The sequence below is a fragment of the Lagopus muta genome, chromosome 5 (assembly GCF_023343835.1).
Source record: "Lagopus muta isolate bLagMut1 chromosome 5, bLagMut1 primary, whole genome shotgun sequence".
Taxonomy (NCBI): Eukaryota; Metazoa; Chordata; class Aves; order Galliformes; family Phasianidae; genus Lagopus; species Lagopus muta.
The window spans coordinates 19,359,908-19,382,822 of record NC_064437.1 but is presented as its reverse complement, the minus strand read 5'-3'; the positions used below and the strand labels follow the sequence as shown (position 1 = coordinate 19,382,822).

The 22,915-nt window shown below is 37.2% G+C and overlaps 1 long non-coding RNA gene across 2 annotated transcripts in view; it reads left to right on the top strand.

The window, feature by feature from the left end:
• Positions 1–22,915, top strand: part of LOC125693829 (uncharacterized) — a 93,894-nt gene that overhangs the window by 20,945 nt on the left and 50,034 nt on the right. Inside the window, exons 2-4 of one of the 2 annotated variants that reach the window (XR_007377270.1) lie at positions 11,401–11,628; positions 17,097–17,153; positions 20,791–20,858. This is a non-coding gene — a long non-coding RNA (uncharacterized LOC125693829). Of the gene's footprint in view, positions 1–11,400; positions 11,629–17,096; positions 17,154–20,790; positions 20,859–22,915 lie in introns of those variants that run through there. The other variant, XR_007377269.1, reaches the window with a different exon arrangement.

Here is a 22,915-nt window from a genome sequence, read left to right as displayed (position 1 = left end):
GTCTAACTCTCCACCTATCACCAGTACTGCCTACTAAACTGTCCCTAAGTACTACATCTAACTTTTCCTTAAGCACTTCCAGAGATAGTGACTCAACCACTTCCCCAGGCATCCTGTTCCAGTGCCTCATTATTATTTAGAAAATAAATTTTCTAATCCTTTTCTGAACCTTTCCTGATTCCTCTAGATGTCATTACCTTTAGTCCTATTGTTACCTGGGAGGCCTGTCCTCACCTTCTTTCAGGTAGTTGTAAAGAGTGATAAGATTTCACTTTAAATTTCTCCTGATTGACGAGTCCCATTTCTGTCACCTGTTTTTCATAGGACTTGTGTTCCAGGCCCTTTGCCAGCTTTGTTGCCCTTCTCTGGATGCACTCCAGGACCTCTATGTCTTTCTGGTAGTTAGGGGCCCCAAACCTAACAGAGTAACTGAGTTGTGTCCTGACCCAAGCTGAGTACAGAGGGATGATCTCTGGTCCTACTGGCTACACTGTTTCTGATGTAATCCAGAATGCCATTCAACACCAGGGCACCCTGCTGCTTCAGGTTCAGTAGAGTGTCAACCAGCAGTCCCAGATGCTTTTCCCCCATGCAGCTTGCCAGCCATTCTGCCCCAAAGCTGCAGCATTTCCTGGGGTTGTCGTGACCAAAGTGCAGGACCTGGTGCTTGGCCTTTATTGAACTTTCATCCCATTGGTCTCAGCCCATGAATCCAACCTGTCCAGGTCCTTCTGTAGGGCCTTCCTACCCTCAGGCAGATCAACGCTTCCCCCCCCCCTAAGTTGGTGTTGTCTGCAAATGTACTGAGGGAGCTCTCAGTTCCCTCATCCAAAACACATTTTTATTGACTAAAGATATTAAACAGGATTGGCCCCAACACTGATCCCTGGAGAATACCATTTGTGACTAAGTTGTTGTGGATGGACAGATAGATGAAGTTACAAAACAGTAAGATATAAATGAATCAGTTTTTGAGATGAGAAGGGACAAGCTTCAACACATCTGACTGTTTAACTGGTGGTTTTGGAACAGGCCTCCCAGGGGAAGTGGTGAAGTGACCATCCCTAATGGTTTACAAGAAAAAAGTAAATGTAGCACTTAGGGACATGGTTTAGTGGGCATATTGGTGATGGGTTGATGGTTGGTCGAGATCATCTTAAAGGTCTTTTCCAAGATTTATGATTCAAGTCTTATTTAAATTGATTGTATGTACATAGATACATCCAGTCAGTCAAGTACTGGTAACAAAACCTCTGTTGCAAGGCACTGCGTGATTCTTGCAAGTTCCTCTTGTTGTGGAGGACTGCCCTGCTTGTTCTCTGGTTATAGGTCATGCTCAATGCTGGCGCCTTGTCTGTGGGAGGTGGACAGGCTGTGAGCATATCCATACCTCCTGCCTCTGCCCTGCCAATGGAGGTTTGGCAGGATGGTGGGAGAATGAGGACCCTTAAACTCAAAATAGTTGTTGCAGCTCCCAGAAACTGCAGCCCAAATGGATATGCTAATAGAGCATCTGCATGCAGTCTCTCAGATAGCCATGCTGCTGTTTGATTCTTTCATAACCTCATGCAGTCTGCACTCACTCCGCACTAATTTGTTAGCAAGTGAAGAAGCTTGGAATTGATCTGCTGCTTGACTGCTAAAAATTATTTCATGTTGCATAGCTCACATCCTTGTTTCCTGTTTCATGGCATCATCATTATGGTTCTAATTAGTTTATTTTAACCACAATCAATAAACCAAGGAGAAGCACCAGACAGCTAATATGATTTATTACATATTTGGGAATGTTTGTCTTAGATTTGGCATTTCTGCTATCTATCTCCAGAATGCCCTGCCTGCTTGACAGCAACCTGTCAGTGCAGTTATGATTGCTGTATGTGGCGACTTTAACTGCCAGCTTTTCTTGCAGGCTTGGAGAGTGATTGGTCTGCACTATAATTACAGCAACACAGAATAACTTAACACCTGCCTATGGCCCTGTCAATTATGAAAGAGTATAACTTCAATATGTATTGAAGTTTGGCACTGTATCACCGACACCGGCAGAAGACAAAAACTAAGCAGTGATGACCATTTTTATGAGTGCTTTACTCTCTTCTGAAGCTTTTCTCTTATAGCTGATGTTTTACAAATAACTCCACAGGAAGATCAAGAGCTATCTCTGTAACCTTAAGTATTCTTGAATGTACAATAAGTATTGAAATAGTGGTAAAGAACTCTGATAATGCTGACGATTTTCATAAACTCTCTTTAAAAACTGTGAAGGCAAAGGTCAGGTTTGGTTGTGGTTTATTATTATTAATGAATATAGGAACATGAGAAGATATTAATGTTTCATTCAAAACACACAGTATTTTACAGCTGACTTTCAAGGCATCTTTTCCAGAACCGCTAGCATGGGTGTCTTGACCCTGGTTTTATTGATTAAACTTTTATTCTTTCTCAATGAATAATTTAAGTTATGAGCAGTAGTCTGGCTCATGATTAGCAGGAGCCTACAAGAGGCTTTAAAGTAATACATTTATGCTCCTCCTTGTGCATTGGATTCTTCTGCATTATGCCCAACTGATTATGGTTGAAAACTATAGACAATGCAATAACTTTCTTAGCAGTTCTCTTCCTCGAGGTTCCCAATGAAACACCAAAATTTTTACTCTCCTGGAGGATTTTTTTTACTCTTTTCCTGGAGAGGAGCTGTTGATTTTGGTTCCCTGCTTGTAAAACCAATCTCCACCTTTGATGCAGTTTGTGGCCACAGTTTTACTGATCTTAACAGATGTACATCAGCTATGTGACAGTAATGCGACCCTGAATATAATTTGTGTTGGTCCTGTCAGGTGGGAAAGCCAGGACTCCTGGCTAATTCAGGACACTGTTGTAATTAGTTGCGTTTTGTGACAAGGAGTTCTTATGTAGATGTTATAGATAACCTTGCATTTTAACCTGTACAGTGCAAAAGGACAATATTCTGAGTTAAAATCTGGCCCTGACTTTGGTTCTGGGGTGCTGTGCTGCTGAACTGTTGATTTTATATTCTATGTCACTGTCTTAATAGTGAAAGCTTTTGTCCTTAAATGTTCTTTTAGATCACACCGATACACCATAGCATTTGTCAGTGCTGAAGACAACTTCTAGCTTGCTAGTGACTGCATGACTATAGTACGTGTAAGAGACTGAAAGATATGTGCAGCTGGCATGGAGTAAAAATCACTATCAAATTGTAAATGACTGGGGAAAAAAAGTCTTAAAAAAGTAACAAACCAACAAACACAAAACACATAAAGTGCAGCAAACTAGGGAAAAGGGCCAAAATAATCGTACAAGCTGCCTTTGTGCTAGTATTTGTAACTGCAGTCTTGTATTAGTCAGCCTGATTCTGTTAATCCCTATGTTGAGGTTCCACAGAGTGAATCCCTTAGGGGTGGCTTGCAATTCTTGTTCTGCTATGTATCCTTACACAAAAATACTCACCCCCTTGATCTGAATGCTATTTTCAAAATGTTACTTTTGATCTTGAAAATAATTGAGGATGTATTCACAGGCTCATTCGTTCTTACCTTTTTTAATCTGCCCTTGACCTCTCACCTCTTAATGTGGCAGGCATGATCCTCTTTGGGAGACAAATGCTCCTGATCCCTGTGATAACAGAGCAGAAAATGTTATTGCTGTTGGTTAAATCAAAATGGAGCATGTTTCTGGTGGTGATGTCATTTGTGCACAGGCACTCAGATTACAGAGCAAGGAAAGCAATGAGCATGATCTCCTGCTTCAGGCATGCTTGATCTCCCAGCCACAGGAAGGAGGAGAAAGAGCAAAATAAAACATTTTTGGGAGTTTAGTGCTGTTAGTAGAAGGGGCAATCCTGTATCTTCTTTCTTTTCCTCATTTTGCTCTATGATTACATTTCTTAAATATTTTATGAATATTTCATTTAGAAAAAAATGTGGAATCTTTAATAATTCTTTTCCTAATGAAATGAAATTATGTATTTAATGAAAATATACTGCATTCTTTTCAGCAAGCTGTTTAATGCTCTGACATATCTCAAGCTTTAGAACTTGGCAATTTCCAGATGGATTTAGTTTTAACTCTGTCTCAAGCAGCATCTTGCTAAGTATTTTTAGACATTTTTAAATCTTGTAATTATTTTAGGGTAAAATGTGCCATAGCACAAACTCATTTCAAAGGAAAGCTATACTTGTAATCCCAATCTTAAAATTTCAGAATTTTAGTCAGACAGTATGCTTCAATGAGTCTTTCTTATGAAGATGAAATGTTATTGATAAGGAGAAATAGTATCATGTGAAATTTAAGATAGGGTAATCATACCACTAATGCATCTAAAACTTAAGAGTCTAGCATAAGAAAAAGCAATGACGTGTCTTTATGTCCTCTTTTCACAAGGTTATCACTGCTGAACAGATTTCAGAGAATAATGGGTGTCTATTTTTCATCAGATCATCAATCAAATTTGAAAATTGAAATATGATCTCAGATTCTTTTATATTGTTTTATCAGATGATTAGACATACTTGCCAGGCAATGTGGGGGAAGGGGATTATGCCTTGGGGGGGGGGGGGGGGGTGGAGGGTGGTTCACAGTCATCAGTAGCATCAGATATTAAAACAGAACTGGCTGAACCCAAATTTGCAGCTTTCTCAAGGCAGTCTACTGGCCATATAGATGCTAGTGATGCTTCCTTAGCAGAGCATACAAACTCAGTCCTTTTAGCAAGTTACCGTTCACAGTTCAAGCCCTTAAACATTTTTCAAAAGCTCAGGTTGGTAGCCTAAAATCTTCTGAAAACTATTATCCTTTGCTAATTTTTACAGAGGAAGAATGTGCCATTCCTGTATTTCAGAGCGGGCCAATCCTGCTACATCCATCTCTGTGATGGATAAGATCTTCATGCCTTTAAACTTGTGACAATACATAGTTTAACATTTCTTCTCAAACCATGGCAGACCAACAGAACCATTTGTTAGCCATCTAGGGAAATAGCAGGAGAGACCTTCTTTCATTTAGAATGTAGCAGGTGTGAATTGATGTTCATTTTTATCAATGATCTGCAGTCACTCTGAAAATGCTTAAAAAGTAGAAAATAAAATACCATGCAAAGATAAAAATGTATTTTATAGATTGAATTTGCACTCGTGATATTGGCTTTTATGTATATATTGATTTTTTTTTTTTTTTTAATACTCCAATAGGCTATAAGTGTATTTGTATGTTGGGGCTGTGAAAAATAAATCAATTTCTTCACAGTGATGTAGTATTTTATTACATCTACATCTATTCAGGCTGTAGAAAAGGAAGGGAAGAAATTATGTGGGAATCATAGTTAATGCAGTGGTAGTAGATGAGGCTGAGGAACAAAACTCAGTTTAAATGCAATTCACTGGAAGACCTTTTACTAGGAACAACATGGGAATGAAATAAAAATCTTAACTTCAACAGTAGTTAACTTTACTTTTTTTCCTAGACATTTGAGAATTTGGATGCAAAAATAAAAGTGGAGCAGTTAAACTTTGAGGATGAATGCAAATAGCTAAAATGCGTTTATTTTTAAGAAAGAAATCAGCTCTGCTGTAATGTTTCTAAATATTTGTGGTAAAGGCACCACTTTCTAATTAAAATGCTTGTAGCTAAAAATATCAGCAATGCCTGTAGGTTCCCTACTGTGCCTGGGGACTCGTTCTACTTTTGGTAAACATATGAATTTCTGGCTACTGTCAGCTGATATGAGTGATCAATCTGCACTACAGACTATTTTAATTGGCATTAGTAGTTTTGTTTTCTTACTTGATATGAGGAAGTAGTGGAGTTTTCTTGGATTTCAGAATTTTAAGTGTCCTTTATCTGAAATGTATTGTTGTAGTGCTATTACATTTAATCAAGGTAACAATTCATTTAACAAAGACTTGAAAAAGTTATGTATAAAATACAAAGTTTGTTTCAACGGCAGCCAATGATTTAAGACTTAATGTTTTCATATAAAGTTTTTGAGTTACTTTTGGGATTTTCTCTGGCTCTGTTGCATGGAATTTGTCCCATTTTCTTGCCATAGATATTTATTTCCTTTGTAGTTAGAAAAACTTCTGTGTGAATAATTATTTTGGTTTTATATCTTAATCATGAAATTAGTTGAATAATTGGAATGTATTCACCGTTATGATATAAAATGGTATAATGTAGTACAGTACATTTTTTCTTGTCTGCTACAGATGAGAAATCATTAAAGACTAACCAGTTACAGTACACTTATGAGGTCCAATTAGAAATACATTAGCATCATTTACACAGCTGTGTTATATTGCATTTAAGACATAACAGCACATGGAATTCCTAATAGATGGGACAGTTCTCTGCCAGCAGGTGTTGGTCTGACAGAATTGAAATATACCAGAGGAAAATGATAATTTTTTTGGAAATGTGCTAAAGGTTAGACAGATTCATCAATGTTTTACTTTTATAAATTCAAAGTATCAAGTCAGTTCTGCTCATTAAATATTTGTGTATTCAGAAGCTGTTTTTTCCCCGTTCTAACAAAATTAGCGTATTTGACTGTTTCTTAGGCAAGATAGTTTGTCACAATCTGTGACCATCTCTCTTACACTAAGGCAAACCTTTTTCTCTTTATAGTAAGCAGTTCCTTTACACTATGAAAAAAAGTTGAACTGACATTCTGAGATTAACACTAAGTATTTTCATAAAGTGTTCCAGGCGGAAAGTGACTTTGTGGTTTTCCTCATGGCAGAACTACCCTATATCTGATCTAGGAGTAGCATTTGCTATTCCCTAGTCAGAAATTTGCTGGAAAGAATGGATTGATAAACATAACTACTCTAAACATCTTTGGTATAAGTAACTGATTATTAATGTTAAAATTGTGTCCCTTGGTAGCCGCAGAGTGAGGTAATACTTACATCTCTCTCTTGAGATTTATAAAAATCTTTATAGCTATGTGCATCTGTCAGGCTCTGCTGATCCAAAGCTCCTCTTTGCCCTTGGGCATCTTTGCTTTCTTTAACCAGTGATTCTTTTATACAGCAAAAAGATACACATTAAAAGAAAAAAATGTAGTTTTTTCAAGATTGGCTTTTTCTTTGGTTTACTTCCTGTTGTTGATAGCTCTGCATCAAATGTCTAAACTTACATCATCTGTTTTTTTATGGGGAGGAAGTGAGCCACGATGGGAGATACAAATTAATTAATGCTCTCTCTTGTCTGTTTAGATGCTCTTTGTCCTTGAAGATTCTTGAGATCTAACGTATTTCCTCTGCTCACACCTATGAACATTGTATTAATCACATAATACACATCATGTTTGGAAAACTCTGGAGATTGGACAAAGCCTTGTTAGAACTGAAAATCACATACCTACAATAAAGGTGTACAGTTAAGCTCTAATTTCAGGAGTGATGGCAAATATTATCTGGTATATAGTATCAGAGAGAAGAAACAGCAATAGGTAACCATTGAAGTTTACATTTGATACTGGCTGCAATGGTGGAGTGCTCCATGTAGCAATGCATTATGAAGGACTAGAAATTATCCTAATATTTTAACACATTTTAAAAGCTGAGCCCAATTTACTGAAGCATTCTCACTTTTGAATAAACTAGATTGAGAGATGAAATGTACTAGTCTTAGCCATATGTATAAAAGTGATTTTATTAGAAGTTAATTCAGTGATGCAATACCCATGAAAACAGATGGAGGGAGAAAAATGGAATCTTGTTTTATTGTTGCACTGTCAGTTTAATCTGCTGAGCTTATCAATCAATGGGGATTTCTAATGTTAGATTGTCTGTGATGACTTTTTTCTTTGGTCTGAATGTTCATTATGTGTTCAGATGTTGCTGGTTTGTGTAACTGAAGCTCTCCCCTACCATTCTTGTCTGCAGTGGTTCCTGCAGGCCACTGGAGGACTGGCATATTAATTAGCACACAGTCTCAGTTGAGTGATTGGGACTCTGCTTTTTGTTTTTCTTGTTGAGTGTAACTCCTTTCGGAAAAGACTTTTGGGAGCTCTTCTGAGAGTTTCTTGGTTTTTTTTTTTTTGGCTAAATCATTTCAACAGCCAACAGGATTCTGCAACACTGATAGTTCCCTTTGAGAACAGAGTTTTCTGCATTGTTTGTGTCTAGTTTTGTGAAATAGGATTGACAAGAATGAGGAGAAACAGTGATTTTTCAGAACTTTGTTATGTAGTCATTAAGCTTTTTGGGAATTTTTTGGAGGGATTTATACTCTAGTAATGGAATAGCAATTTCAAAGATAATTGTTTAAATACTCTTCGACTATGGTGTCATCTGAGATAACAGCTGTTAAGACAGGCTTCTGTTAGACATACAATCATGAACGTGTAAGTCTCCACACTCTTTCTCTTTGCTTTATTTCCCTTTCTGTAGTCTTAAATTCAGTAAAAAATAGCCATTTGTTCTATAGAAGAGGGTATACTTCTATAGAAGAGGATAACTTTGCTATACGCTCTTAAATGCAGATGTTCACTGTTATAACAAGGAAAAGTAATTGTTATGTGCTGATATTTAAGAAATTTAAGTGTAGATGATACCTTTAGAAGAAAGTAGTGCATATAACTTTTCAGTCAAAGATCAGTATCATCTATCCAGAAAACTGGTAGCAGTTGATGCTAGTACACCCAGCTTTGCAAAATTCCTTTGTTATCCCTACTGGTCTAAATACTCTCTAAAGATAGGGAATGATGAACTTAATATTGTTTAGCATATAGATAAATGAAGAGGCTCATGACTTGGATAGTTGTCTTAGTCTACTGCATCAAACAATATTCATAATGTATTAAAGAATCTCAGTAAAAGAATTTGCTGTTTCCTTTTTTGTTAGGATATCAATGAATCTTTCTAGACTAGTATGTTTTCTGTTGTGCAGGGGTAATTATTTTTGGGAGTAAAAGAAGGTATGGTGTTTTCAGTAGGAAAAACATCAGTGCTTCTCCAAATTCAGGGTGTGGATGGTTTTAGATATAATTAGATTATTAATGCTGTCCCATAACGCATGATTTTTTTTTTAGCTCCAAGCATTCACTGTTGTGACTCAGTGGTTTAATCTCTGACATTGCTCTTCAGAAGTAAGGAAGATGGACCTTCAAATGTCCTTGAAGCCAGCCAGGTCTGTCTCCCCATTCCTCTTTGAACTCTGACAAAAAAAAAATTGGTAACTGGTAGGAATGGCAGACATAGCTTGAACAGAGACTGTTCTTTCATAGTTAATAAGTTATAAAGATACTGAAAGCCACAATTATTAGTAGGTTCAAATCTTTTTTTAATGTAAAATGTACAGTATTTATCCTCATAGTGGATAAATCTAGTTTCATTAATATTTAGAAATCTATGTGTAATCTGATTCTCTGCTTAGCTGCGTGCTCTGCGATGGAAGTACTTAGCATTCATTATATGGTAAGAGAGTAATATAAATATTTTTTATTTGTGTTAACTGAAGGATCATTTTCAGGGTTTTCTTTGAAGCAATAGCAACAAAGGTGTCCTCTGTCTGTTGCATGAAACACTAATATGCTTTCCTTACGGTCACTTGTTTTGATTGAAGAGGAATTGCCGGAGCTGAGAGGGCATAATGAATGCTATTACAAAGATGGTTTTAAGCACAGAGAAAAGAATAAAAACCGAAGTTCTTATATTAGCCCTTAGTACAGGAGGTCTGCCTATTACTTCTACAACAGCTGAGTGAGCATACATGAGAGCCATTTATAATGTGTATTGCTGTGTGTCTGCTCTGATTGCATACTTTGATGAAAGGTTAATTGAACAGTGTCAAGGAGCGCAGCCCTGGTCATGTACGGAAACTGACAGGATGATGGTAGCAGTCAGTACTTCATTACTTAGAAACAAAATCAGAAATCCTTCATCTTAAAGGTGGTAACTATCGAACAGTTCAAGAGCAAATGGTTTAACGTGTGGCAGCTTATGAGTTAGAGTTTTTATGCTAATGGAGCTTCACTTAACTCTGTGGCAACATCTCACTCTTGATCCTTTTGTGCATTGGAACAGACAGACCAGTCCTATTGTCACACGTCAGGGGACGTCTGCATGTACCACAAAGCCAACTTATTTTACTGTTCCTACGTAAACACTTTGTATTTATGACTCAGTGTGCATGAAGGAAAATAGCCATAGCTACAGTGTGTGGGTGTTCAGGTGCTTGCAGCAGGTGCTGCAGGAGCAGTCTCTGTGAGAGCACGGAAGGTTCCGGTGGGTTCTGGTTGGTTCCGGCCGATTTTGCAGCTGCCCCCAGCGGGCATAGCTGAGCCCTGCAGCCAAGCTGGTGGCACTTCTGTGAAAGTGTATTGAAGAAAAAGAGCAAAGATGCTGGTCAGGCAGTGCAGAGTGAGGTAAAAAGTGTGAGAAACAGCCTTGTGACCATCAAGGTCAGAGCAGCGGAGGAGCAGAGATGCCCCCATGGGCTGTGGAGAGCCCACGAAGCAGCAGGTGCTGCTGACAGGATCTGTGGCCCACAGAGGTCTGTGCTGGAGCAGGAGAAGACTGTGAGGAGGAGGAGAAAAACTGTTATGCAGTGACTGTTACACACTGCTTTCCTGCCCTGGGGAGGCGGAGAAATGTCAAGAAGATGGGAATGAAGGAGGCAAGTTGAGCCTGGGGAGGTGTTGCTTTAATTTTTGTTTTTGTTTCTCACCGTCTCTATCTATGTGACTTAGAAGTAAATTTTCCCCGAGTCTATTTTGCACCTGATTGTAGTTGTCAAGTGATATCCCTATTTTGCACAAGCCTTTTCACCTTATTTTCTCCTTGCACTAACTTGTGGGGAGTGAGAAAGTGTCTGGCAGGCAGCCCAGGCCAGCCCTCCCTGCTGTGCTGTGCAGCTGCACCAGCCAATACGGGCAGCGTGTTGGGCGTTTCATTTTCTCAAATCCTTCACCAAAAACTGTATGTAAGCACATGGAGGTAACAAATAGCACTGGATCCTGCATTATTGCTTGAAGCTTCTGTCTGGTTCAGTGATCATTGCATCAATGGGATTTATTTCTAGTGATGGTTTTAGGTACTTTGTTCTACTCTCCACACACACACACACACACACACGCACACGCACACATACACCATGGCCTTCTCTGGTCTCCCCTTTCCTCTATCTGTTAGAAAAAAGTCAGAAAGAAATCTGGGAAATGCCAGTGTTGTATCCCATGGGACACTTTGGGCTTTATGTCTCTGCTTATCACCTCACCTGTAGACTAAGTTCACTAGCTGAGAAGTATTTCCTATGATGAGTTTTCCTTCATGTAGCATAATTACTGCTTTTCACAGAATTTTTGCCTAATGAAAATATGAATTGGACAGACTACAGATTTCAACAGTAGATTATTTACCCCTCACTTTACAGGTATTTCATCTCTTTGGAAAAAAACCATCAGTTCTCTTCAGGGAATTCCAGCAAGCTGGGTATACCACAAACACCCGGAAATACCCTTGTGCTGTCAGGCCTGGAATGGGTATTGCCGTCACAGTACTTGAACATTCAGTTGCTCCATCTCAGATGTTCCCCAGTCCACAAAGCAAAACCACCTACCTTCCTGATCCTTCTGGCCATGGAAGCAGATCTGGCCACAAGGTAAGGTCAAAACAAGGGGGTGAGATTATTATCCTGATTCAGTGGGCAACACTGAATATGTCACTGGCGTTCCTTGTTACTGCTTTTTCTGTTTCTTGGCACACTTTTTGCAACTCCAGTTCCTCCCTTTCTCTGCCCTGGTCTCTAAAATAAACAGCATACACTATTACTTCTTACCCCATAGTCTTTTTGCTACGTACATACTCAAGATTTGTGCTTCTGATACTAAATTACCTAGCTAACCTTGACCTCATACATTATTATATGGTTATTCAGATGTTCTTTGCCTTGTAACATTTTGTTCCCCAAAGTGTACACAGCTCTCTTTCAGTTACCTGTGAAATTTAGCCATTTCACACATAACACATCCTAAATCACCAGTGAAATTCTGCCATTCCCATGGCACCAGCTGTAAATTTTGTCAGCTTCTCATCCTGTAATCTGTCATGTTTAACAATTTCTGATGGCCCTTCCAGTGTATTTTCCAGTATATTTTGGTTGGGTGCACCGTAGGCATCCTGTCGCCTGCCCCTAGCCCTAACCAGCCAGGTGCTGGCTGTTGCTACCCATGTGTAAGGTATTACACTTCTGTGTTAAAGACATTAGTCTCTTACAACTATCCTTAGCTTCCAGATATGTTTACAAGCATTGAAGAAGGAAGAGAAGTCTTAGTATTTTTAAATATTTTTAATGAAACAGGAAATTGGATGTATAGATTGTAATCATATTAGAGGATTTTTGGCACTGATGACAATGTTTAGAAAGTTTAGAAAATAAAATAAAAAAGAGGAAGGTCAAACTATCTCAAATTCCAATTTTCATGTATTCACAGCCAAATGAATAGGAACAAATTTTCAGAAGGAAAGACCCATAATTCTGCTATACAAATGGAAGGTCAAATTTCAAGATATACTTGGTCTCTAGGCACAAAGTTATTTTTACAAATCTTACTACTTATTTTACTGCTTTCATACATGCTGAGTTCTTCTGAGAATATTGTGGAGCATCTTCTTTAATCCAGAGGCCATATAATGGGAAACTTTCAGACTTCAAGTTTCAAAAGGCTGCTTTTACTATCCTTTTCAGTAGTAGTGAATGTTAGTATTCAATCTTAGCTTCCTTTAGCTGGCCAGTGCCAGTTTCGTTTCTTATCAGCTTTTCTATTTTTATAACTTATTGGATTTGGATGAGTATTTAAGATTACATGTGAATTTTCCCATTTACCTTGCATTCAAGAAACCAAGCAATTTTTGTTACCTGACTGGTTGTTAGGGACTTTTCATTGAAGTAGACTTTAGGAAACTGTAGCTCATGTAAAGACTTAAAGATGGCATAAATCAAATAAGAAGCAATATTAGAGATTTTGGAAAACTTAGTTTTAACTCCCAAATGCCTCTATCTGGTGGCTGTTTGTGATGTTTTTTTCTTGTTTGTTTGTTTGTTTAAGATTAGATTTAATTTTAGATTTGAGGTCCAGATCTAAAAGATGTCTCTTGTAGCAATCCCAAAATTTTCCATCTGAAGAGGATGGAAATAGAAAGATAACAAACTTCTGGTGATGTTTGCTTAGGTTGCTCGTTACTCAACTGCCACTGGTTACTACCGTTTATTTAATGAGTGGTGTTAAAAACGATTTTTCCAAACATCAATGTTTTCTTTGAATTCAACATTCAACATAGTTCCTTATGTTTTCTTTGCTTTCTGTAGTAATTAATTTCAAATACTTAATATCTATGTGAATGTCTTTCCAAATCTTCGATTTTTCTCTTTGCCCCATCAGTTTTGCATTAAACTTTCTTAGATGAAGTGACCAGAACAGTGTTTGAAGTGCTAGCTAAGTGTTTAAATATGTATTGAAATATTCTGAAGTTTTGATGTTATTCATTCCCACTCTTTAATTGTTGTAATGTTTCCTTGTCTTATAATCTCCGTATACACTGGAGAATTTTTTCTAATGAGTTACTGTCCACAGTGATGCTTCTGTCCCTTTCCTGTGTTGATTTTTCTGTGACTAGTGGAAGATGAATGTAAGATTTTTGCTCTTTTTCTCTCAGCCTGCATTTGCGGACTTGCAGATTTCACTTCCATCATGTCATCTTTCCTTGGAAAATGAAGATTCTATGATATCAAAACATTTCTCAAAATTACACAGATTGCATCAAAATATTTGATGGAAACTAGGTCTGTTAGGAAGGCTGCCCAGATTGCATAGATTCTAGCCAGGCTTTTTGGCTTTGTGACTGCCGGGTTAATGGGAGACCATGTCACTCTTCCCAGACTTTTCAGGCTGTTTTGATATGAGCACTTTTCCTTTGTGAGACTAAGTATTGCAAGTCTCTCAGGTTATCCAATTTCACCATTCCAACTGCAAGCTGGGCTGATGCTCCTCGTGGATCCATGTCTTACGGTGGAGAGGGCTGTTTGGCTGCCTGGCTGCCCAACATCATGCCTGGAAGACTGTGTAGAGGAAATGGACCTAGGGGATATTGGTTGATGCTCTGCTTGGCACAAACCCGCAGTGTGACAGGGTGTCCAAGGGGGCCAAGAAAGAAATGGAAATTCTGGAGTGTGTTCCGTGAAGGACAACAAAACTGGTGAGATGTCTGGAGCACAAGCCTTATGAGGGAGCTGGGATGGTTTAATCTGCAGAAGAGGAGGCTTAGGGGTGACCTTATTGCACTCTAAAACTCCCTGAAAGGAAGGTTGCGGTGAGGTGGTTTTCACCCTCTTCTCTCATCTCACATGTAACTAGCAGTAGGACTACAAGGAATTATGTCCAGTTGCACCATGGCAAATTCAGATTGGATATTAGGAAATATTTCTTCTCTGAAAAAATGGTCAGGCACTGGAATGGACTGCCCAGGGAAGTGATTGAGTCAACAACCCTAGAGGTATTCAAGGAACACTTAGATATTGTATTGAGGGACATGGTTTAGCAGGAGGTATTGATGATAGGTGGGCAGATGAACTGGATCATTTCGGAGGTCTTTACCAGTCTTGGTGATTCTATGATACTTAAACATCTCGTGTTGTATTGTTGTGTGTCATGTCATGTATACATTTATAGTTCAATGGATTATTTGCACAATTTTTATAAACTAGAACATGTCATTATTTCCCAGTTCTCAAAAAAAAAAAAAAAAAAAAAAGTCTGTTCAGTAATGATGTTGAATGTTAAGAAGTTACTCTGTAACTTTACTGTAGTTCACTACTGTCACATTTTTCATAATTGATTTTTCAGGGCTTTGCCATAAAGGGTTATATATATATCTTTATATAAATAAATATTTATATAAAATAAAAATATAAAAACTTATCTTTACGTAATTATATATATTTAAAGGAAAGGAAGGAATATATTATACTTCACATTACCTTGAAAACTGTCTAAGGTTTTATTTATCAAATAGTTGTGTGACTAGATCATATTATTCTCCAACCATCACATGTTTTACATGATTTGACTTTGTGGAGATAAACGCCTTGGGTTACGAATAGTACAAATCATAACAACATAATGCAATTTTGTAAAGGATCTTTTGTAATTGCTTATCACACATGTCTGTGCATGATAGATAGGAACAATAAAAGAATAAATGAAACTATTTAAACAAAGAAGTGTTATCAAAGCAGTGTTTTGGCTGATTTGTCTGAAATGTTGATTACTTTTTTTGCAATATGTCCCAGTCTGAACACTCAGAAGGCATCAGTCTCTCTTGGAATGCATTAGGAACCATTAAATAGAATTGATGAAGAGCTTACTTTCCACAGATTTAAGATCAATAGCTGAGACTTCAGGGAAGACTTGGCTGCTGCTGCTGGATAGGCTATAAGGTGATCTTCTGAGTGCCTGGGGCAAGGTCGTCATATTTAAAGAGTGAATTCTTACTGTACATTGTTGTTCTTATGGAGTCAGTATAAGAAGAGCAGTTACAAAGCTTTTGCTCTACTTGGTGTGAATACAAAATCTATAAATTTTATTGCATAAGAATCAGGTGAATCATGAAAGACTAACTTGAAAAAAAAATACTTGCCTACATAAAACATAAGAATTTAAGGTTAGCACTTCAAAATCAAACTTCCATCTGTACACCTGGATAGCTGTCCAGCTGTGGCTGCAAGTGGCTGGGCTGTAAGCCTTCATTCATTCTTAAAGACCAAGATCAAGATATACAGATGAAACTACAATTCAAAATTTCTCATTATGTTTTGACCCCTTTGCAATCTGACTTTTCTAGTACCAGTAGCTCACAGAATACCCTGTTCCATATGGACTGGCCCCTGCTCTCTGGAGCCTATTGTAGCAGAGACCCAATAATAAAATTAGTTGTTGGTTACTGCATTTTCATCTTATCTTGTGCTATCAAGTGCTGAGAAATCCTTCTTTCTCCGTTAAGAGCTCTGAGAAACTAGGAAGTCAAAATAGGCTTAAAAAGTCATATAGAAGCAGGGAAGTTCCATGCAGAGAGCCCTGTCACTTAGATGAATACCCAGAAATCCAGTCATGGATTTCTATGCACTGATCATTATTTGCAGGAGATACATCAGCCCAGTCTAGGAGAAACCTCAGTGAAACAGATTCTGCACTGTGTTTTCTTTTCCTCTGCACTTTAAAGGAGAAGTGTGAAGTGATGAATATTCCCAAATGACTGTCAACTGCTAAATCTTAACTAATATAACTAAGATCAGTAAGTTCATATTAATTACAGGTTGATTCAACTTCCGTTGTTCTTCCCTACCTTTAGTAGAGAATAGAGTTTTAATATTATAGTTCTGACTTTCTCTAGATGATCTGTTTACTAACTGATAAAAGAAGCAGACATACCTGTGTAACGTTCCACTGTCTTCTTGCATACTGTGATATAGTTTCACTTCATTTTTTTGCTAAAATGCTACTGCTGTATTTTGCTACAGATACTATTGGTCTTCCTTAACCACAAGGCAATTTCTCTCTTTTCCTCTATTCTTGAGGAAGATCTCAGCTTTTTTGGCTGCTTTTGATCTTTGGTTTTTTTTTTTTTTTTTTTTTGCTAAGTATCTGATCTTGAGATATTTTAAGTCATAGCATCATTATAACATATGAAGTTAAAGGAAATGACCTGTTTAGACCTCTTCCATCTAGCTTCCCATTTGTTTAAGATGTTTGACTATTTGCATTGGAAGACCAGATATAGTATTTTTTTTCACTACCACTTCCATTACTCCTGTTAATTTTACTGCTTTGGGCCATGTTAAATTTGCTTTTACCAGGAATCATCTTTGAAATATCTCATTATTAACAGTGCATTCATTCTCTCAGCATGTCCTGTAGGACATTTCTAAATAGGCAATATTTCATTAATGTTTTAGGCTGTCACGTATATGATTATATTATCATACAGCTATAATAGCGTTTTGCCTTTCCCTATCATGGAATATTTTACAATGATGTTGGTTTTGATATGTTAGTTTTTTGCAATCCTTTACAGATCTTCTGAAATCTCATCTCCTGGTTTCTGAGTCTGCTACGAACTGCTTAAGACAGGGTAAGTTTTACTACTTTGTTCATTTAGGAAAACTGATTTATTTATTCTCTCTAATCTTATATGTGACAAAATATTGGCCTAGAGTTTCAATATATTGCTCCAATCCTTGTTTTCTGCATTTGACTGTACATATTTCCTAGAAATTATTCTACTTTTTGTTACCATTTTTATTAAAGAACCATTTAGTTTTTAAAAGCAGCCCGTATTTATAATGATGAAAATAAATTCCTGCTCTGTTTCAGCAATATAAAAAACACAGTAGAGGAAAAATTCTGTAAAAACAAGGGTGGAATGGAGAATAACTCCCTTTTGTTGTGCTCTTCATTCATTTCCTGGGAAACTATCCATTAGCCCTGTGGAATATTTTGCTCTGGGTGCCACAGGGCAGTCAGCTGGTGTGCACTTAGCAGACATATACTTAAAATAATTTATCTAATTATTACTTGCCATCACCAACTGCAATTTGAAAGAGTCAGCATATAATTAACTTGTTTTCAGAATTATTGGTCTTGTAGATTCAATTAGTATTTGGAGTTATATACGTATTTTTGATGTCTTTTTTTCCAGCATGATCTAGGAACTTGTCACTCAAGGCTAGTACACATATTTATTTTCTACTTTGAAAAAGTCATTTAGATAGATTTCGGCTTTTCTGGAGAGTTTCTGTGCTCTCTTTCTATTCAAGTTGCAACATATGTTAGTAGTTATATTTTACGGGACAGTGTCACACGTGAGCTGTGTAATGTGCTGCCTTTAGGTCTGTCAACTGGTAGGCTCTTGAGTAGATAAATAATTAACAAAGCCCTCAGTCTAGTGGTTAAATACAGTCCTTCAAATGGCAACAGCTGCTACTCTAATAGGACTCTTACAGTGCATAGGCTCCACCAACAGTGCCAAAAGGAACTTTGTGCAATCCAAACCAAACAAGCTATCCAAGATAAGAACCATTCATTTCATGTGAAATTTGGAATATTATTTTGGCCAAGCAAACATTCTGACCTGTCACCTTTCCAGCTATGTTGAGCTGGGGTACAGCAGAGTCTGGAAACACCTTTCAGTTCACTGTTGCCCCAAAAATTAGTGCCAGCTCCACAGGGCTCCTTTCAAATCCTGATCCAATGTAATCAATTACCCAAATCTTATGTGATTGACAAAACATAAACTTAATCCTCTGTGAGCCATTCTCTGTTCCATTCCACTGGAGAGCTCAGCTAACTCATTTGGCTATCCACCAGAAAACTGAGACAGAGGGAAGTGTTCCTGTAGCGACGTTAGAATCCTGCTGGAGAGCTGAACTTTGCTGTTGTCATCATCATCTCTTTATGTCTTTCTTTAAAATTTGTTTATATTAACCCCTTTTTAAACTCCATGTTCTGTTATTAACATTTCTCCTATCTCACAGTTCCTCTACTGTCCAATTTCCCACTCTTTGCAATTTACCTTTAGCTTTTTTTATTACTAACTGGTTAATAGGACCATTTTAACTATTGCAAGTACCTGAATTTAACTGAGTTTTTCAGAGTTTAATCTTGCTATCATCAACATATAGACATGACGATTTAAATGAATTTCTAGGAAGTAGGTCCACAAGCTTCATGAAATGAAATTCCAAAACTTAGGAGGGTTTCTCTCTGTTATTTTACTTCTGACAGAAGTTATTACTTACTTTAACTTTCAGTATTTCTATGCATTGCTATTTTTATTTACACTAGGTTTATTATTTATTTATTTATTTATTTATTTATTTATTTACACTAGCAGAAAAGAGGTTTCAAAAACTGTGGAAATTAAGGGCTACTTTCAAATTTGCCAGATAGAAATTTTCTGGAATTCCAGAGAAGTATTGCAAAATCTCTGCCTTTTGTTTCAAAGTAGATGCATAACCAAATAAGAAAGCTTTTTTAGTATTTGTCTGAGAATTTTTCAAATGAACTTTGTACAGTTAGGCACCAAGTCTTTCCTGTGCCTTCAAAGAAAATGAGTTCCTATGTTACTCAGACTTGTTTAATGACACTAGTCACCTTGTATAGCGAAAATCTTGTAAAGTTATTCTGTATTGTTCTATTCAGTTTTTGAGGGCAAAATGTTGTGGTGATTTAAATACAATGAAACTGAGCTCTTTGCCAGGATCTCTGTAGTGGCCCTTTTTAGTGACCTTGGTCAAGTACAGGGCCGAAAGTGGGAGTAAATGGAATTTCCTCTTACAAAGAAAAGCACTGTGGCAAAATGCGTAAATGTTTATCTACTCATTTGAAACACTTCAACAAAGATTTCTGTCAACTACAAAATGGCATTGTTTGTTGGAATGATTAAAACTAAATGATGAAGATGCTAACACTATTTACTCAATCTGCATACTTGTTAGTGTGACATAAACACAGCATTTCCCATCAAATATGCTCCTCCTGATATGAATCAAGCTCTTTTATGACAGAGTTCTACACTATTCATCAATCTGCCTCTCGCCTTGACTGCCAAATACAAAAATGCGTGCTGATTTTCAGAGATGTCACTTGACAGCAATCTGCTCTTGGTTTAGAGTAATAGGCTATCAGAAAAACACACACTAAAATAATTACAAGCTTTTAGAACTGAATTCTGGGTATATTTTTTGTACCAGAAGTGCAGTTCTGGTATTCTGCAGTTCACCGAATTCAGACCTTCATTCATCATTAAAGTTAATTGAAATGTTTATTGAGAATCACAATGTGATATCATCAGTGTCATTATCAGGCATAGCAGGGTCTAATTCACCTGAGGATTTTTATCCATCCTTATATACTTCATGATATTTGTATTTTCCTTTTTTCTCTTCTGAAAATGTAGAATGCTTTGGGTAGATAGTCCTTACCAGTACAGTGAATCATCATTGCTAACAAGGTATAGATTTATAGGACTTGGATTCCAAATTATTATCAAACCATATCGGAGAGAATAACGAATCCAGTTTGTAAACACTAAGATGGTTGGGGGATTTCAGTACTGGGACCCACAGTCCTTAACACTTGTTATTTTTTCTTTGGCTGAACTGTAACTCAGAGTAAAATTAAGGTGAAACCTGCTCTGTTTCATTGGCTTGATTACTGTCATCCTAGGATAATTAATTCACGTGTCAGTTCCATAATCTGATAAGGGATTATGTCCAGTGCTGCATGCCAGGTATTGAGCAATCAGTCACCTTCACATCGTGTGAAAAGTCACACAAAGTGCGTCATTTCTAAGGGGTGCAAAAAGTCAATATTTGAAGTACAGAAACAGCTGTAAACATGACACTCTCCTAGGTATTTCTTGATGATAGAACACCTGGTTGTTTTAAGATTGTTTCTTGTAAATATACAGTAGTCTGGAAGGTATTATGTTTACCTATGTTTATAGAAGGCGCATTTAATTGGATTATTAAAACAAATGCGGGAATCATCATCCTCTTCTGCTTGAACTGAGGAAAAGCAATGCTTGAAAAATGTTTATTTTTAAAGGTAATATTTCTTACTTGAATTAAATGAATTGAATTAAAATACCATCTCTTTTAATGTCAGAGATGGTAGATTATCCTCTGGAACTAACATATAAAATAAAAAAGACAGCCTTTCAGTTTTGGTAGCAAAGTAAGACTTACAAGATACATACTGAATTTCAGAATTTCTCAATGACAAATTGTGGGCAAACTGATGACATTCCTTGTGCCCATCTTACTTTACTTGGAGGTAAGTATTAACTTTCCTATATCTAATTTTATTAGTCTTATCAATTGAAAAAGCTGTTTATTGTTGTGCTTGTAGCAAGGTGGGACTTTGCTCTCTGTTGGAGCAGTGAATCAGAGGGAAGAAAGAAAAAATATATATATACAAAAGATAATAATTTTGTGGCTTTAAAACACTTTTTCCTCTTTTCTTGTTCTCTTCCTTTGCCTGTCCGTAGTTCTCTGTACTTCAATTTCCAGTCTGAAAAATTGAGTTACTGTTATCTATTTTGGAACGTAGTTAGTATGGGCAATGAACTCTTGAAATTATTAATGAGCTTTTGAATAGAAGTGTTCATTGTACAATAACTGCATAAATGTAACTGTCTAGCTGCAGTCTAACATCCCAGACTGTTTGAGGATTGAAAAGAAAAAAGAAAAAAAAGAAAAAATTGCTTAGCATTTCAAACTCTTGTTGAAAAGAAGGAAGGAGAGGACACTGAATGATCAGGGAAATGCCCAATTTTTAGGAAAAAGCTGATGTTAATGTTGTACAGAATCAAAGTTACTCTTGCTCTTCATGGAAATTAATCTTCTGATACTGGTTTGGAAGAGGTTGAGATGGTTCTTGTAAAGTATAAATGGGTGACAAAATCAGGGACATCCGTATCAGTACTGTACTTGTTTTTATTCTTATGTTGGTGCAAGTAAAACCTTTTAAACCATTTGTGGCCTGTCCGTTTGTGTCAATTCCTGATGGAGTAGGTAGCTGAAAGGTTTGGTTTCAAAACAGCATATGGGTGGGAATTATCAGGTTGCAAGTTTGTAGGTTTTGTTTTTATTTTTCTCCTTGAAGGAAAGAGAGTATAGATGACAAGTGGGGAAAAACTCTATTTTGTTCCAAAAGGAGCTGCTCTGCCTGTCTGCTGTGAGTTCCGTAGCTGACTCAGTGTTCGTTTTATTATATATATTTCTATTTAATCACTGAGCTCACTTTTAATCTTTCATTGGTTCTTTTCCAGACAGTGCTTTGGAGCTGCTTATTAGCTCTATCCTTGTAATCCTAGATTTTTGCTGTTAAACTGTTAAATTGAAGATTAGCTTTTAGACTTGTGGGAATTCATGCTGGCTACAACAGTGTTATCTGTACAGCTGGCTTTATACTATCCTTGATCCTACTGGAGAATTGAGAGTCAAGTGAGGTGGATTAGGAGAGATGCCGGACAGAGGCTGTTATTCACAGCTGGTAAAGTGAGCATTTTATTCTAAATGCAGTTCTAATGGCCACTGATGTCTCTGATGTCAGGACAGCATGTGGAGGAGGTGACAGGTAGCAGACAATGAATCTGTGCATGGTGGATGGAGTTGGGCTCATTTGGGGAATTTATTAACTTCTTATTAATTTTTCTAGCACTGAATTGAGATCCTGCCATAGTTCAGCTAGAATTTTATTTCAGCTTTCAAGTGAAATAATCCCACCACCTTTAAAATTTAATGAAAAAAGAACTAACTATTGGAAATTATAGTAGTATGTTAAATAGATGAATTCCCCTGGGAGGAAGGAAAGAATTATTCCCCAAGGGTCCCTAACAAAGGAAACCATTAAAAGGAAAAAGCGTGTATGTCGAGTATATCTCGATGACTTTCAAGGTGACTCTGCTAAGTGCTGTTGGGAGACTGTGGCAGCAACCTTTTCAAAGTGTGTGCTCCGTAGAAGCAAAACAACACATCTTGTTGTGAAGCTAACCTAGATGTACACAGGAAGTATAACTGGCTAGTATAACTGGGGCAGCTCTTGTCTTAGAGATAATGGGGTCCATCCCCAACCAGATTTTGTAAATTGACATAAATCTGAGTTTTGCTTCCCTCAGCATTAAACATGCTGGCACCAAACTGAACACCCCAACATACAAAGGCAGGAAGAATTGCAGTTGTTGAGATCCCCACCCGTGAAGAAGCACTGTAGCTGCTACTTGTACTTAGAATTCAGATGCTGTTACTATTTCTGGCTTTGTTAAAATGTTGACCTAATCTTTGAAGTATTCAGGCTTTTAATTACTGTGCAGTTAGTTAAGTAGCGCTT